This window comes from Panthera tigris, chromosome F2 (assembly GCF_018350195.1).
Source record: "Panthera tigris isolate Pti1 chromosome F2, P.tigris_Pti1_mat1.1, whole genome shotgun sequence".
NCBI classification, from domain to species: domain Eukaryota; kingdom Metazoa; phylum Chordata; class Mammalia; order Carnivora; family Felidae; genus Panthera; species Panthera tigris.
In genome coordinates this window covers 26,654,795-26,673,044 of record NC_056676.1, presented here as the reverse complement: position 1 = coordinate 26,673,044, position 18,250 = coordinate 26,654,795, and the positions used below count along the sequence as shown (strand labels likewise).

Sequence of the window (18,250 nt, the reverse complement as noted above, 5' to 3'; positions counted from 1 at the left end):
GCAGTCTACAGTGGCAGTTGCTGTTTTTACTATTTAAATGCTTTGATTATCTGACCTTGCTTACTTTATCTTTCTAAGTGCTATGCATGGGCTTTAACATGATCAATAAGTGGGGATTCCTCTACAGGATTATGCTGAAATCAATCTCAATTCAGACTTTTTGTATTTTATGTTTATTACTTGATCTGTCTTAATTGCATTTCTTGTTTTGGTAAATAAGTTTAAAACACATACATGATTATACAGGTAAGTCTTCCAAGAGCCACACGCATTATTAAAATAACCTGTACTCCTTGTACATTATTTTCTTCATTCTTTCAATGTGAAGGAGGAAATACTTAATTCCTAGATATTTTATTCAAACATCTTTTCATTATAAATGAAGACCTGTTCCATTAGAAGAATAACATAGTTACATATATGCAAGTAACTGAAAAATCTTGAAGCGCATTAATATGCAATACTCACTGTGATAACTATGGAACTTCAAAGAGCTGTTTTTACGTACAGATTGCACATAAACAGGTTTATAAAACTTGTCACAGAATAAATTAAATCATCATAGAAGAAAAACTAAAGCAATAATTGTGTCTTTGAAAATCAATAGGAAAAAACTATGAACTTGCTGAATATCATTAAAAAATTAATATGCAATATAATATGAAAAACTTATCAGTTTCATACTTTCATTACCAGTTTTACACAATTTTTAATTTTGGATTAAAAACGGCAGTAAATTGGAAGCCCAAAATGCTTTGCATACTCTTAAAATCAAATCTATGAACTTTAAAACCAAAATTCCCTAGTAATGATCAATAATATTAAATAAAAATAAACTCTTAAAATTAACTGTATAAGGCATAAATGCCATGGAATATGAATTATCACACACAATTCTTAGAACTTGCTAAATCTTTGGTTTAATTTAGTCATATTTTATATCTTCTGGGCTGGTGTAGTCACATGAAGTTCTTGAATTTTGTCTCTGGATCAACTTATTCTAACGTGATTTTTCAACATCATAATTAAAAGAAATGCAAATGTGAGTTAAAAAAAGGAACAGATGTAAACTTCTTTTAAAAAATCCCTTTCTTCAAATCCAATATAATGTCTAAATATCTCTGTCACCAGCTCTTACATAAAATTACAGTGCAATATTTTCCACATATGTAAAGTATAAAATCTGCAGTTTGCTCCAGTGACCAAAAATGTGATCAGTGAAGAACCTGAGGTAAATAAACATATGATTATACACAGAATATTTGCCATATGTTCACCTGTGCAAATACAACATTATTTTGCTTAAATAACTTTAAAAACTCTCACAGGCCTAGAGAAATATCACATATGTCCAATAGGCATATATTCACATTTCCATACTTTGAAATTATTGGCCAAATGATTTAGCATTTAATAATTTTCATTTCAGACCAAATTATAGACTATCAGTACAATAATTTTCCTTCTCCTGTTCACATTAAATAAGATAGAAAATGTTAATGAATGAAAACAAAGCCATCACAAGATAATTTATCTTAATAGTTACAAGCATGAAGTTAGGGCAGGAAAATTAAGATGCTTAAACATGAAAAGAATGAGGACAATATGAGTAAGTTTAATTACCAAATAGTTGCTGTAATGGTTTTTCCTAAAACTGTCATAACCAGCTAGTTCCTTTCTACTGTTTGCGATAGAATAGTACTTAAGAGAAGTCATTTTCCAGAAAGTTTTGCATCTCTGTAGATCATAACCCTGGCAAGACATGTCCATACTTTTTTCCTCAAGTGGGTAAATGTTAAGAGAGAAGAATCCAAGTTTCATGATGCAGCAACACAAAGCTGGGAAGTGAAAATTATGTTGCAGCGGAGTCCTGAAAATATGACTGTAAAAGTTAATCAATAAAATGTCTATTCCTGTCTATTCACTGGAGGCCCCAGCTGCATAGCTTCACTCAATCGATACTACAAATTATTACGATTTCCAGGTTCCCACTGGACATTCAGAACAAATCTTTCAAGTGTAACAGGCTTATACTGAGTATATGGTGTGTGTTCTCTACATTTAGTTCAAAAAGAGAGGAGAAAAATAAAATCTAAATCCTATATGCTCTTTTAACAATTCAACTTTATGGAACCAACAACTTACAAGTCACATTTTAGTGTTAAAAACAATCTTCCCTTTGATTGCCAAATGTTTTACTACTTTTTTAACTGTTTCATATTTAGTTAAGAAATGACTTAATCTGGTAATAGATATTGGTGGTATGGTGTTGGAACTTGGCTACTTCTGAATGACTATTCCAATTAAATGAATGGAGGAAATCATTTTGAGATAATTACTTATCAAAAAGTCACTTGGAGACATTATCACTATTAGAAAGATGAATGTGGAAACTTGACATATATTGCAAATTGGAACAAGCCTCTTAAAATACACATTCTAGTTATTGTTTTTATGATTTATATTAGCACATTTCAAAAATCATGTTTCAAGTTTTCATTTTTTCCTATTTTTGTAAGATAAAATAAAATCATGATTTCTCAAGTGAGTTTCTTTTTTTTTTTTGGAAAAAAAAAGCCCCAGAATGCTTCATTCTAGTGAGATTCTCTGCTCTCTATAGCAAAATTCAACCAAGATTGCAAATTCTAGACACTACTCAGGTCTTTGACCTTAACTTTCTGTACATTTTACCCTGCATCACTTAGTCAAGATCCAAAGACTTTTCCAAATAAAGGAATGACTGGGTGAGAGAACTCACTATGATATTCTCATGCTATACGACATCTGATGTGGCTCTTCCTTTTTCTGACTGGTGAATACCCTGGTGTCAGACAGTGCCCAATACCAAAGCAATTAATAAATCTGACCAACTCATGCCACCTGTGGATTGAGTGGAAAAAACAATAAAAATGAATAAACTAAGTTAGGACTTTTTACTTTGGTGAGGCTGGAAAGGCTTTGATTTTATTACACATTTAAACAGTAATATGTTTTTTCACGTTAAGACACATATCTAGCATGTAGGCATACCCTGTGACAATGTATATTGAGCTTACATTTAAAAAAAAAAAAGATGAACTAGTTTCCCTTAAACAACCATTGGTTTGATTATGGTCATGTGTCAGTCTCTTTAAATTCAACAAGTTTTGTAACATGTCATAATAATATCTATAATTGTTTTGACTTGGAACATTTAGTTCCTAAAACCCATTGTAAATAGCTAGGCAAAAAAATACTGTCATAATTTTAACTACTCTCGTAGGTGATATTTATACACCTTACCAGCAATTGCACATTGAGAGAGAATAGTACTTAATTTCATGATCAAGCTGTATTGGGAAATAAAACAGATACATATAGATCAAGTATATAGAACTTAAGTTTAGTCTTTCATTGTTATTTAACTGGACGAATTGCTTCCTGATTTATTTAATTCTAAAAAGCCAAGATTGGAAGCAGATCTTTGCATGCCAGTTTTCAGATCAAAATTATATATTTTTTGTGAGTGTACTGAATAATATGCCTTTATAGTGGCATTTAACTGTAGAAAAAATGTTGGCATTATTTTACTAACATTAAGTTAACATGTACCACTATCATTAGCTTTATATTAGTGTTCACAAACATTTTTATATATTTCTTGTTATCTAAATATATCTTAAGTATATTATTCCCCTAATATAATCCAGCTTTTTAAAAGACCGTAATATTTACAACAATAGTACATTACTATAGCCATTCCCAAAGAAACCTTGCCCAATATGCTTTTAATTCTTGGTACCAATTTCTACCTTTTCAATATTTGTGAAATGTGGTTTTTTGTTGTCTGAGTTCTGGCAGCTGACTAAAGGTACATTAATGGCAAACAGGGTTTATCTGAGTGTTTAATTTTATTTAGAAGCCTATAAAATGTCATCCTAGGTTGTAAAATTATTTTTAGTGCCTTCTAATATTAAACCATTGGATGAAAACACAGGAATAAATTCCTCATGAATAAATTTCAAATATTTTACTTTTACATTTTAGCATTATTAGTTAGCATTATAAACCATAAATCAGAAAAAGAATTTCAACATTCATCCTATGTAATATTTTGAAATCCTACTGATAGATATATTAAGATATGCAGTAAGTAATTAAAGTTTAGAATTTGCCTTCCAAAGATTAGTTAATATCAAATGCTTTTTTAGTTCTGGCCCCAGGATTGTGTTCAAAGGGTGAGTGACAGGAGAGGGGAAAAAAAAAAAAGTTCAGGTATGTGTGCTTTATCTAACTGTGATTACTCAATTTAACCAGTGTTCGGTGAGTAAAGTGTAATTCTTGACAAATAGAGAGAGAGAGAGGAGGGGAGATAGGAGAGAGGAAGAAAAGAAGAGAGAGGTTCATCTGGGCTATGCTACTTTTAAAAAATTATTTCTAAAAAAACCGTAAGAAAGTCAAGCAAAAGGCAGAAAGGATAGAATATCTAATTATCAGACGCTCAAAAAAAAAAAAAAAAGACTAACGTTTATTTGAAAAGTAAATGATAAAATCTGAAAACAGTATTAAGCATAATAATCACATGAAGATTTAGATTATGAAAGCAGAAATTAACTACTGGAGATGTTTCACTAAGACAATTTTCATGAATGTTTGAAAACAGTATAGATCTTTATTACTTTTCTTCATAGTTCCTTACATGTCTCAGTGGTCTGACCAAAAAACTCTACTCTAAATGTCTCTCCATTTAATAGTGTCTTGCTTAGAGCTGCTACTTTAACAAAAAAGAAAGGCAACAAGAGCCATATGTAACCTTTGGACTCCAAAAGGAGAAAGATGAAAATACCATTGGCAGATAGGTGCTACAGAAACACAGTGTATTCTTTCTCTTGCATCTTACCTTGAACATTTCTTGATAGTTAACAAGAAAGTTGAGCGCCACATCATTATTTAGAATCAGAATAGGACAGTCACACTGTTCAGCATGTCCCACTTCAGTTAAGAAATGATGCAAATTTAAAGTCTATCTATTTTGGAACGAACAATTTATTGAACAAGCTAGCCCATTTACACATACCCTTTTGCAAGACAGAGAGAGTTAAATATTAAGCAACGAAAGTCAAAGGACTGACTTGATTTTAGAATGTAAAGTAAAACTTTCTGAAATACTAAAAAGCAACTCACTTGTAATCATTTTTTTCTTCTTCAGAAGCAATAATCCCTTCTGTCACTGTCTTCAGCTCTGCCTGGGGTTTTCTACTGTTCTGTTCTTGGCGAACTGTTTCTGCTATTTGCTCAGTTAGCTGCTCTTGAGTAGCTTTCAAGCTGGATTCCATTAGAAGAAGTTTTTCATCTTGACTGGCAAGTTCTTGGGCTGAAAGATAAAACAAGAACATTGCCTTTTAAAAAACTCAAGATAATGTGTTTTTTTTTTTTTCTTTTGTTTTCGGTTTAAATTTTATGCGATGCAACTTTGAGGAAGATTTAAACAGATCCTTCTTGTCAAAATACAAGCTCATGCATTCCATTTTCTGATTCCTTTATTTAACGCACAAGTAAACAAAGGTATGTATGAAGGAATACAAGATGCATGTCAGTAATCTCAAGTTTATAAAACATTTGAATTCAAAAATTAGATGTCTTAATCAGACAACAATTTGTTGACTTTAATGGTGAGATTTCTGTTGCAACATAAGTGTATTAAACAGAATGACATTAACACATAGTATTTTTCTTTCTTTAGCACAGGCCTCAGATATATTTATATATATTCACACAGACAAAGACTGATATGTTATAAATTATGCCAAAATGATGGCCTTCCACTGATTTATTTTCATGTATAATATTTATGAAATGTAAGCACTTTTTCAAGGTCATCCAATAGATGGCAGTCTTTCATTAGACCAAAGCAAACCAGGCAGTATGCTTCAGCTCTCAAAAAATAAGTGATTTAAGACAAAGACATTTTTCCTTTGTTCTTTGTTGACCGTATTCCTAGAGATATATATCTGTACATTTTGTTAGAATATTTCCCCATTAAAAAGTATTTATCTGCTTTTTATTTTCCTATTTGCCTCAAATGCGTACCATGAAAGGTGAATATTTATTTCTTTAATCATATATTTGCATATATATTTATACACGTTATGTCATATAGTACATTTTTGGAGGTATTTTTAAATATCACTGCATTTTAAATCTCATTGCATTAAAGATCATGATATTTTATGAAAATCAGTCATTTCAATCTTGTAATCTAAAATGAAGAAAAAGGAAAAAATTCTTTTAAGACCCCAAAATCAATATAAATAGAAATGGAGAAGGCCATATTTGTATAAAAACAGACCATCTTTGCTTTTAATGATTCTCATTTTATGTCCAAAAAATGATGTTTATACTAAGCTTCAATAAAGTTAGAAACCAAGGTATTACAGTCTGACATCAGAGGTATCTTTTACAGGCAACCTCGTAAAGAAGATACTCTATATAAATATTCTACATTTATCACTCATCTTTGAAGCTGAATGATGACTCCCTTATAAATTAGATCTAAGAATATCTGGTTCTCAGAATCTCTTTATAGATTTTGAGCAACTGACTGCTTATATTTTAATAAATATGTGCATACATGTTCACTTTGTTTTCCTGCAAGTGTTCAAACTGACCAGTTTTGCCCCAGAAGAAATTACAGCATCTACTATTTTTATAGCTTAAACCTGCTATATATTAACAGTTTAAATTTGTGCCTCAGGAAACCACAGAGCTAACGCAAACAGCTAAATATTTAACAAGGAAGAATGCATCACCCAGAGCTCATCTTTATTAAATTCCAAATACATCGAAATCTCTCAGAACAAATGAGTTAAATGTTTAATAATTTCAACACATGTTAAAGTGTGGGGGAAAAAAATCCAATAAAGAACTTACAATGAATGTGCTTTCAAAATTAAAAAAAAAAATAAAAACCGTTCAAGCTTAAAAAATATGTAAAAGAACTATGGCCCTCCCTGCTCTTGACCAAATAAAAATGTAATCAAATGAAAGCAATTGACATTTTTGCAGTGATATGTTTTTAGCATTGTTAATGTAGTTGCAAAACTGATTTGGGTGCAGCATTTTATTTTGTATGCTTTTTCACCTTTCACAATACATATTTCTTATGAAAAAAGAAAAACGCACCAAACTTTTTAAATGAGTTTTGAGGAGAATTTTTAGACATCGACATTGAGAGGTTAATGGTCTTTAAGTTAAAAGGATCTGAGCAATCAGGCTACATGTAAATGACTATGGATATAAGAATGCTGAAGGAAGTTTTTTTTTTTTTTTTTTTGAAGAATCTACTTGTACCAATAGACTGTCTTCAAGACTACTTGAGTCACCTTGTGGCACATACACAAAAGAGACCTTTTGTCAACTATGCATGATGTGAATTTTCTATGAAGTTTGCCGATTTTGAAATGACTAAGAGATTTATGCCTCACGGTTCTCCTAAGAGTCTACTCTAATTCATTATGTGCTGGTTAAAGGGGGTAAATTATTTTAAGTTTACCTATGCCTTGGACTTGAGCCCGAGTTGATCCCAAGCCAGAGGCGCTCGCAGCTGCTTGCTTTATTTACAATCCCTTTGTCAGACTTACAACTGCCCGAGGCTATAACATAGTGTACCTAATGTTCAAACTGGCAGGTAATCTTATGTCAAACATACTTCTTTGATTTAAAGTGATCAATAGATTCTTGTAAAGAGGTAATTTCTCTGATGTTTCCACCTTGCCTTTTTTACAGGTGATTCACACAAAAGCCTGCTTATATGATGTACGAACAATAAACAGAAAGCTATAATCATGTTTTTTCAGATGTTTCCGGTGCACAACGATTTTGGATCGATACTCTGTGTAATACAATTATCTGCAATGATCTGGTTGTATTGAAAAAGAATTTGCAGGAGACCTCTAGGGGGTTTTATCCAGAAACACGTATCTGGCAATGTTGTGAATAGTGGAAGGAAAAATTAGGGGGTTGACAAACGCTGTCTATTATGTACCCAGTAACTTCATTAATATTTTATTCATAAAAGTATTCTACCACAAAGTTGAGACAAACAAGCTCAAAAGTAATAATGATAATAATGTTCATAGCTTCACAGTACTTATATATATAGAACAACAACAACAAAAAAAACCTTAACGAACATAAGACTTGAGAGAGATTCAATGTTGTGTGATTATTATGTACCATAGATTATGAGCAACATTGATTATTTATTTATGCTATGAAATGAATTCCTGTATTTCTATCTTATGTAAGTCATGTAAATACCAGTGGATGTGAAATACTTTGATGCCTTTTCAACTACTTTATTTTTTTACTAGACTGGTCAAATTCTAGACTGAGGATCAACTTGCATTGTTCACAAGCACTGTATATTAAGCCCTTTATTTCAGGCCTTTTTTTTACCCCCCCTAAATGAAGATTTGCAACCTCAGGGAAAGGGCTAAGATACATAGTCTGTATCTGAAAGACATTATGCATTTTCTGCAAAGATCTCTGTGTGTAGAAACAACTCAGTTTTGTTTTTATGGTTCTCTTGAAGATGCGGACTCTTTGCATCATCTTCCTTAAAACCCAAAACGTTCCACGTTTCCTATTTGGAGCCCCTAATCACACATCTGTGATGTGCAATTCTCTTTCATCAGACTAGAACAGATTACATTCTGGTGAAGTTCACAAATTGGGGTACACTGGTCCCTCTCACAAAGCCCCGCTCTATGCAGATTCTGCAGATCCCCTTCTGGCTGCTGCAGACCTGATCTAATGACAAAGATTGCTCTTTCGGATGCTTTCCTCCCTGTGTATCCCAGATGCTTGCTTTCAGTCTCCTGACCACACTGTCGAGGCTCATCACCTTACCCACTTTGACTTTGATGGCTTCCTGTGCCTGCAGGAGACCAGCTTCTGACTTTCTTAGAAAGTCCTATCTTTTTGCGTATTGCCTGTGAAGACAAAAAGCATTCCAATAGTGCCTCTTATGATGTACTTTTTATACTGCATCCTGCTATTTTGAGCTATAGGGTACTGGAGATTATACAGCCCCTCATTAGCAACTGGGTCAAGTATCCACATCTCTTTTAGGATCAAAACCTTAAAGGGACTCTCTTAAAAAAAAAAAAAGTCAGTTGGAAAGAAGAGTCACCATTAGCTTAAATGTAGTGTTAATCAATACGCAAAAGTTCAAAGGCTAAGGAAAGTATTTCCCATAATTCTTAGGGAATTAAAAAGGAGACTCGTTGGATCAAAATGAATTCTTTCTCTTTAAAATATGAAGAAAAATTTAATGAATACAAAAAGTGTATTTGATCTCTTTGAGTTAACACCTATATAGCTCTTTCATTTAGCTCTAAAGCAAACTGATGTGACACACAGGGAAATCCCTACACCATAAAGGTAATTATGATACCCTCCTAATGACTTCTCCACACCACTTAAACTAATTAGCTTTATAAGAATACAATGTTTGTCACTTTCTTTTTCAATTTTATTATCTTTTTACCAAGCGTGTCTCCACTTTAAATTTGAGTGAGAAAAGACATTAAATATAATCAAAGATTTTGTATCCATCAATATGGTATTCCTGGCTAGGTTTTTTTTTTTATTGGCTCCCTGCCACACCTTGACTCTCTATCATGCCCCATCATGCTTCTTTTAATCTGAATATTTAGTGTTCTTTCATGTCTTAATTACAGCAAATTGTGGCACAGTTGGCACCATTTCTTGAAATTAATCCCAGAGTACTTTGTTTCTGTCAAGCAGTCAAAGCCTTGGAGAATAATAGTAAATGTTATTGCAGATCTAAATTTAAATGACTGTCTATGTATTTAACTTAAGCCTTTAATTATTCGTGCCGAACTGTTTTTGGTTCAAATGTTAAACATTATTCATTGAGAATGTGGAATTACTTTAGACAGCTTAAAACCTGCAGATATGTTTGGCTATAATTTGAACACAACAATTATTTATATTAACATATTTTCTCAGGTGTACAAAACTTAGGAAATGGCATGTGATATCTTCTTATGGATACATATTTCAACATTCCATCAGTTCTGTCATTATTAATAAAAGGTATGGATTTAGGCCTATTCAGTTCTAAATGGCTTTTCCCCAACGAATTGTTAAATTGTAGACCAGACCCCCCCTTCCACCAAAAATATATATATATATATATATATATATATATATAGAGAGAGAGAGAGAGAGAGAGAGAGAGAGAGAGAGAGACTTGGTATTATTATTGCTGATGACTTTAAATAATTCTAGATAATGAAGCACTTCAAAACTTCTTCCAAATCTAAGAGTTATAGTATTTTGTTTGTTTGTTTTTCTACGGAAAACTTAAAGGTCTTAGAACTCTCAATGGCCAATTCTTTTATTCTTCAATTCTGAGCACATTCTACCAATAATCTGCATTCAAAAAGAAAGCACAATTTTATAAACTAACATGAGTTTAAAAAGTCTAAGATAGTAGAATTCACTACTCATGCTTTATGAATGTATGTTGAAATAATTTGAAACTGGAAAATTCTGGGATGTAGAGAATACATACTATTGATTTGATTTCAAGTGATTGGCTTTCATGTTAATTTTGTTTAACTTAATGAATAATACAAATTACATATTTTGTATACTTTTCAGTGAACCACACAGTAGGAGCCTGCATATCACAGTGGGCCACTCTATGAACTGCCATCAGGATATGAGCTCCAGGAAGATAAGGAATTTGCCTCATTTATCCATCTGTGTGTTGCCAACATATATACCTCTCTATATAATAAGCACTTAGTAAATTGAATTGGATAGATGGTTTTAATTTCACCTGTCAGACATGTGTCATTTTCTTCACTAGGAAATACGTGTCCTTTGCTTTGCCTCTGAAATACAAAGTGAATGTGGAAGGATTTGCACTTAAAGTTTAGGCAGATTTATCTTCTAACCATCTACCGGCATAAATTCATAAATACTACAGTTTTATATATTTTTAGCCTCTATCCATTTCTATCACCAACACTTAAGGTACACACTGGATTTAGAGACAACAAGAAAAAGATGGAATCACCAAATTTAAGGTAAAATATATATTTCTCAATAATTCAGGAAAAAATGCATGAAGTGGTGTGTTTCCAGTTCCCTCTCCTTATCAATAGCAATGTGATTGTTGAACAGATATCTATTTCCCTGTTTCTCACAATCTCAAGGGTGCAGCTGATCTTTCTAACTACAAAGTTTCCTGGCAGCTGCAAAGTCACTTTCAAGCTGTGTTATCTGCTGTTCTAGCTGAGCAAGTTCCACTGTGTGTTTCTGTTGGGCAGCTATTACATCGAAATGGAATGACTGCAAACTCTTTTCTAGCACTTCACTCGCAAGAACAGCTTTCTCCCCCACGTATTGGTCCAATGTATTAGCTGTTCCAGCGTTCCTGTCATCTGTGATCCGCTCATATTCTTAAATGCCCATCATTGTTTGCATTGCATTTAAGATCATGGTCAAAATGAGAAATTAATGCTCATGGTACCAGATATATTCTGTTCATTATATTCTCTAAATATTATTATCGACCTACTTAGAAAAAAATAAACAAGCATGTCTCTCTGGTAGTACAGCTAATGTAAATGTAGAAACTGAGGAATAGCAAAGTGAAACCAATTATCTCAGCCCTGGGGTAGTTTCACAAACACTGTTTAGACATCTTAGGGAATCAAGAAGCTGTAATATTTTTGCAACAAATCTAAAAACATAACTTCTGTATAATTTTTATATGTAATCATAGTATTTCTCTTCTCTTAAGAATGATCCCAACAAGATTAATCAATTCCCAGATACTTACTTACATTAAAAATTTTGTTGCATTTTACAGAAGAATGTCATATCAATTTTCTCATTTCCTCCCTATTGTAAATTTGTAAAGTTATTATCAATTCATTTTATAATGCAAATAAACTCCAAATTCTTTGCTCTTTCTACTATGCCATGCTATTAATCTTATTGAGACATTTGAATTTTATGGTACACGTTGATAAGTTAATAAACCGATTTTTAAATAAAGAATGTGTTTATATTACAATAATCATATACACTATGATAATGATAATACTATACTCAATGTAAATCACAAATCAGTACAAACCATGCATCTAAATGAAGTCATCTCTAAAGTTTTGGCATTGTAATTTGAACTCTTTACCATCAACTTATTTTGAGTGATAAATAATCCTTGCTTTGCAATGAAAATAAATCTCTCTCTCATTTTTTAATGGGGTTGGATTTTCCCATTTGCATTGAGAGAAGACAGTTATACATAGTGGAGGATTTCCCAGGAACCAGAGATGCAATCATGATTTAAAACCAGGTAACACTGTTAGCTCTTAACATTTAGTTTGCCTATATTGTGATTGGGTTGTTGGTTAGCCGATAAGTAGAGATGAAAGTATGAATAATAACAGAGAATAATTGGGATTGAAGACTTAGGATTACTACACTGTAAACAGTCAGCCCTGTGGATCACAAAGTAGAATCACGAAAACGAAACTACAGGCAGTTAGAAAAAAGATTATAAGGTGGAATCTTAGTATATTAGACCATAGGCAGAAAACAACAAAATTTATAAGTTAAAATCAAGAGATACTAGACGGTAGGCATTGAATATCAAGAGTAATAAGTACAACGTGGTGTTTCCTCTAAATCTCATTTCACAAAGCATCCTGGAACCTGCTTCTACCTCATATTGTAATAAAATCAGAAAATTAGAATTTTAAGCAGCTCTATTATCAGGAGTTTAGCTGATCATTATCAGTTGTTAAGATTCAAAAGAATCCCCTTCCATAACTGTTGGTCTACACAATGTACTAGAATCAGGCCATTACTTTATTGAGGCCAGGAACTATATCGTTTGTTTTTATTCAGTGGCGTTCGCTCTGCTGTAGCATAAAATAGTTGGTCACAAATGAATGTTGGATTGGTCTTCAGCAGCAATAATAATAACAATAACAGCCCTTTAAATACATACCAAATTCCTATACTCGGGGAACAACATCCATAAAGAGACTGTATTATAAAATTTGGAATTCATATAATAAAAATCAAGTAATAAATTACTCATAGTGTTCAAAATCTGGAAAATGAGGAGGTTAATAACTGTAGTTATACCTATAATCTATTGTATCTCTTAAACATATAATGAATTTTATGGGAATAAAGGACTACTTAATTCTGAGGAACAAACATGATTGATCATATTTACCCCAAAGAACATACAAGCCTTTTAAAATGCAAAATGGAAAAATTCATAGCCAGGCTTGTTTGGAAGTTCAAAAGTGTTATTCTTTGTGTGCTGTCGAATAACGTTCAGGGTGTGTGACTACAATCTTGAGCAGTACTTATTCTCGCTGGAATTTCTGTGTCAGTGTTATTTTATTATAACATAAAGTGGTCAAAATATTATATATGTCGAAACCTAACATCTTGCTGTAGTGAACTAGAATCCAGAACAGGGTTTCCAAACCAACTTCAGTTTCCATTAAAGCTGCACCACTTACTAGCTATGTAATCTTAAACACCTCTCATTTTCAACTGAGCATAGGGGCACCTGGGTGGCTCAGTTGGTTAAGCATACAACTCTTGATTTCGGCTTAGGTCACGATCTCAGTGTCTTGAGATCAAGCCCTGCATGGGCCTCTGCACAGAGCATGGAGCCTGTTTGGGATCCGCGCCACCCCACCCCCCGCCTCCCCACCCCAGCCCATCCCTTGCTCACACTTTCTCTCTATCTCAAAACAAATGAATAAATATTTGAAAATAAAATAAAATAAGCATATAATAGCTATCAGATAGAGATGTTTCTAAGATAAAAAGAAATAACACATTTGGTATATTTCTGACATGGTAGACATTTTTTTAAAAATTATTAATATTATTATATTGGGCTATAATTTTTGTAACTTGAAAGTATATTTAAATTTAGGAATTATGAAAATTATTATAGAGCCACCATGTTTAAAAATTATTATATTTAGAAATCTCATTATTTTTCTGAAAAATGACCTTCTCCTTATGCTTTTATACTGATATCTTTTGAAAGATTTCTTCTGCAACCATGTTTAAATGTCTCCTTAATATGTTTTTTGTAATGATAAAACAAGTCTATTAAGGGAAGTCTGGAATTTTTTAAAGTTTATTTATTTATTTTGAGAGAAAGAGAGACAGAGCATAAGCAGGGAGGGGCAGAGAAAGAGGGTGAGAAAGAGAATCATAAGCAGACCCTGCACTATCACCATGGAACCTGAGGCAGGGCTCAAACTCATCAACTGTGAGATCATGTCCTGACCCAAAATCAAGAGTCAGATGCTTAACAACTGAGCCCCTTGTTCATAGAATTTTTTTAAAAAAGAAAACTGTCAGATTATCAAGAAATAATCATAATCTAATAGAAAATTACTTTAGACAGATTGGAAGTGCCATCATTATTTTGCACTTATTTTCAAATGGAAGGATCTGGATCTTACTCTCCAGTTACTTGGAGGCTTAACTCTGGTAAGTAGATGTTAACCCCACACTGATCTAAACTACAGTTCAGATGTTAAGGAATAGATACAGGCCAATAAAACTATCAGGTCAGAATTTGGTTTTCAAGTCAGATGTAGTAATATAGAGGACAGTATGGTGTCTAGAAGGGAGAGAGAGATTGATTCATGTGAGTACAGTTATGATGGAGTCCTGAGAGGAAAACGATTTAGGTCAATGAGAATTACGTTAAGGACGAAAAGGGCAGACCACCCACTAAAGAAGTAGGTGTCCACGCCTAGCTTCTCCTTAATTGTGGCTCGTAAGTACACTTGAGTAATCTGCCTGGCCTACTTTCTCTAAGAGAGGCTCTCAGAGAACACTATCGACAAACAAAATAAGCATTTTGTTGTTTTATAGGTTGATTCATGGACTATATCAACTGGTTTCTATTATAGTTGTGTTTGCCCATCTGGCATGTGGAACTATGTGATATAGTCAGAGCTCTTCATAAGAACTAATTTAGGGGCACCTGGCTGGCTCAGTCAGTTAAGCATCTGACCTCAGCCCAGGACATGATCTTGCGGTCTGTGAGTTCAAGCCCCGTGCCGGGCTCTGTGCTGACAGCACAGAGCCTGGAGCCTGCTTCAGATTCTGTGTCTCCCTCTCTTTCTCTGCCCCTCTCCATTCAGGCTCTGTCTCTCTCTCTCAAAAATAAATAAAACATTAAAAAAATTTTTTTAAAAAGAACTAGTTTACATAGGTGTTCATGAGCCTTTTACAGAAAGGAGAGGAAGAGATGGGGTCAGACAATGTACATAAAAATGAAGTTCAGACACATTCATTAACTAAATCCACATACTACTAGAAGAATGTTCATTAAAAGCTCTTGAGGAGGCTAGGATGCCTAGCCATCAGCTTGAGCTAGAAAAGCACATACATTTCTGCTCTTCTCTCAGCACAGGTGTGTCTGTGGGCACATGGCTGGCGAAAACACTGAAATTTAACCGGTAACTAGTATTACCTAGTCTTGCCTCCCTAGGACAGCTTCAGGGGGCTTTGAAGAAGTTCTGTGTAAGCTACAGATGCTAACTCAAATTAATTCTCTGTCTTGGATTTCTGTGCCATGCACTATTCTAAGTGTAATTCCATCAGTTTCATTTAACTTAAAAAAAAATTAGAATCCTGGAAGAAGTTCTACAGATAAGGTGTTGAAAAAGTAATGTTCAATTGAATTGTTCTCCAGAAAATGGGCAATACATTGATAAAGAGGGTATAAGTCACTAAAAAGTCACTAGAAACATGTGTTGCCAGCAGTTGCTACTATCACAAAAAGAAGAACCTTGTGGTACCTGCTCTCCAGGAGAATCACTATGAACAAGAATCAATATGTTACCAGACTGTGTTTACTGACAGAAGGGGCTTTGGGCAGGACTTACAGGAGCCAGCATTTTGATCATAATACTCTCCCATTTAAAACACTGCTGCAGCTTCATGATAAAGTTTGGTATTTAAAATGGGCTCCATGCCTTTCAGGCCCTGTCGACCTCAAAAGTTTCCTTTTGTCCGTTATACACTAAATTCCAGTGGTGCTGGTGTTTAGTTCTTAGAAAGCACTAAACTCCTTCCTTCCCATGTCAGGGTTATTTGCATGCCGTCTCTTTACCTTGAATGCTCTTCCTCCACCTTTACTTGGTCTCTCCTTCTCCAACCCTGTTATCTCCTTCCTTTTTCAACATCATCTTAAATCATGTGTTCTCAGAAATTTCTCCCACCTGATCCAGTAGAGGAGGTGTATCCTCATGAATCCTATACATTTTCACAGGATTCAAAATAATTGTAAACACACACACATTTGTCTCCTTATGTGCCCAATGTGAATTTTTCTCACCAAATTTTATGTTCTCTGTACACACGGACATTTCTATCACATTTAGCATTGTATTCCATGTACTTATCCTAATGCCTCTGAAGGCCTTATAATCATGTGTCTGGTATATAGTTGGTAAGTGAACTAATGAATCCATACATAATGAACTCTAACATTAGGAATGTTAGACTGATAAACTAACAGCTAAAATGTACAAATTAAAGTGAAAATTATTATTTTACTTTCTTTTTGGAGAATTTCCTTTAACCATTGTTTAAGGGTAGGTAGGCTGGGGGCAAATTCTTAGTTTTCCCTCATGTGATAACGAATATATTCCTGAAGATATTTTTGCTGAATACAGAATTCAGGATTGATAGTTTCTTTCTTTTAGCATTTGAAAAATGATGGGTATTTCCATCTGGCTCTGTAGTTTCAGATCAGAAATCTGCTGTTACTCAAACCTTTGTTTTTTTCTGGGTAATGGTCATTTTTCTTTAGCTGCATTCATGACTTTTTCTTTGCTAAAAGCAAAGTTTCCAGAAATTTGATTATCACGTGCCTTAGTATGGAGTCCTCTGGGTTTATTCTGCTTGTGTTTTACACAGCATCTTGAATCTAATAATTTATGCACTTAACCAAATTTTGAAAATTTTTAGCCTTTGTTTCATGAATAATTTTTCAGCCCATTCTGTTTTTTCCTCTCTTCTGGATTCTCACACCATGAATATTAGACATTTTAAAATTGATTCACAGGTTATCAAAGGTCTTTTTGTCTTTACTGTTCCAATTAGGTAATTTCTATTGTTCCATCATCAAATTCATGATTCTTTCCCCTGTCATCTCCAATCTACTACTGAGTTGGTCCAGTGAGAGTTTCTTTCATTTTTTTCATATTTACCTTTTTGTCAAGTTCCACAGTTTTGATTTGTTTTTTAAAAAACTTACATTCCATTTTTGCTGAGATTTGCTATTTTTTTCACTTACTATATACAAAAGTTCATAATTGCTCACTGAAGCAAATTTATGATTGCTACTTTCTTTTTCATTTTTTTTTAATTTTTAAAAAGTTATTTATTTGTTTTGAGAAAGGGGGAGAGCAGGAGCTCGGGACAGGCAGAGAGAGAGAAAGGGAGAGAGAGAATCCCAAGCACACTCCACACTGTCAGTGCAGAGCCCAATGTGGGGCTCGATCCCATGAATTGTGAGATCATGACCTGAGTCAAAATCAAGAGTCAATCACTTAACTGACCCAAGCGCCCCATGATTGCTACTTCTAAAACCTGCCAAATAATTCCAGTATCTGAGTTTGATATCAATGTAGGCATCTACTGATTGTTTTTTCTCATTCAAGCTGTGATTGTTTTGGTTCATGGAGTGATTTTTGATTTTTGATTGCTTTCTGGAGGTCTAAGAGATGTCGTGAGATCCTGGACCTATTTCAACTTTTTCAGCTAGCAGTCACCTGATTTTAGCTGTAGCACACAGGTCTGGGTGTGATGAACCCATACATGGATGTTCATCTTCCTACTGGGCTCCACTGACCCATTCCCTGAAAAAACAGAACATAGTATTGCATTACCTTGTTGCCGTTGAATGGGCACAGAAACTCGGCTCCCTTGTGATCCCCACAAATACTACCCTATCGGGGAAAACAGAGTGCCACTAGCACTACATCATACCCCCTCATACTGGCTCGTTGCTGATAGGGTGGAGGAGAGTGCAGGTGGAGTGTTGTGCCTCTGGGCCTCACTGACACTGGGAGAGATAAAGAAACAGGATGCTGATTGGCACCAACTTGCACTGTCTGATTCTTCCTTGTTGCTGCCTTGTGGGTGAAAGTTCAGCTCT

General features: G+C 33.8%; 1 long non-coding RNA gene across 2 annotated transcripts in view; it reads right to left on the bottom strand.

The window, feature by feature from the left end:
• The window catches only part of LOC107179462, a 66,034-nt gene extending 48,083 nt beyond the window's left edge, over positions 1–17,951 (bottom strand). Inside the window, exons 1-2 of one of the 2 annotated variants that reach the window (XR_001510095.2) lie at positions 17,865–17,951; positions 5,164–5,353 (exon numbers count right to left, since the gene is read on the bottom strand). This is a non-coding gene — a long non-coding RNA (uncharacterized LOC107179462). Of the gene's footprint in view, positions 1–5,163; positions 5,354–8,889; positions 8,975–17,864 lie in introns of those variants that run through there. The other variant, XR_006212989.1, reaches the window with a different exon arrangement.
• Between the last annotated feature and the right edge of the window lie 299 nt (positions 17,952–18,250).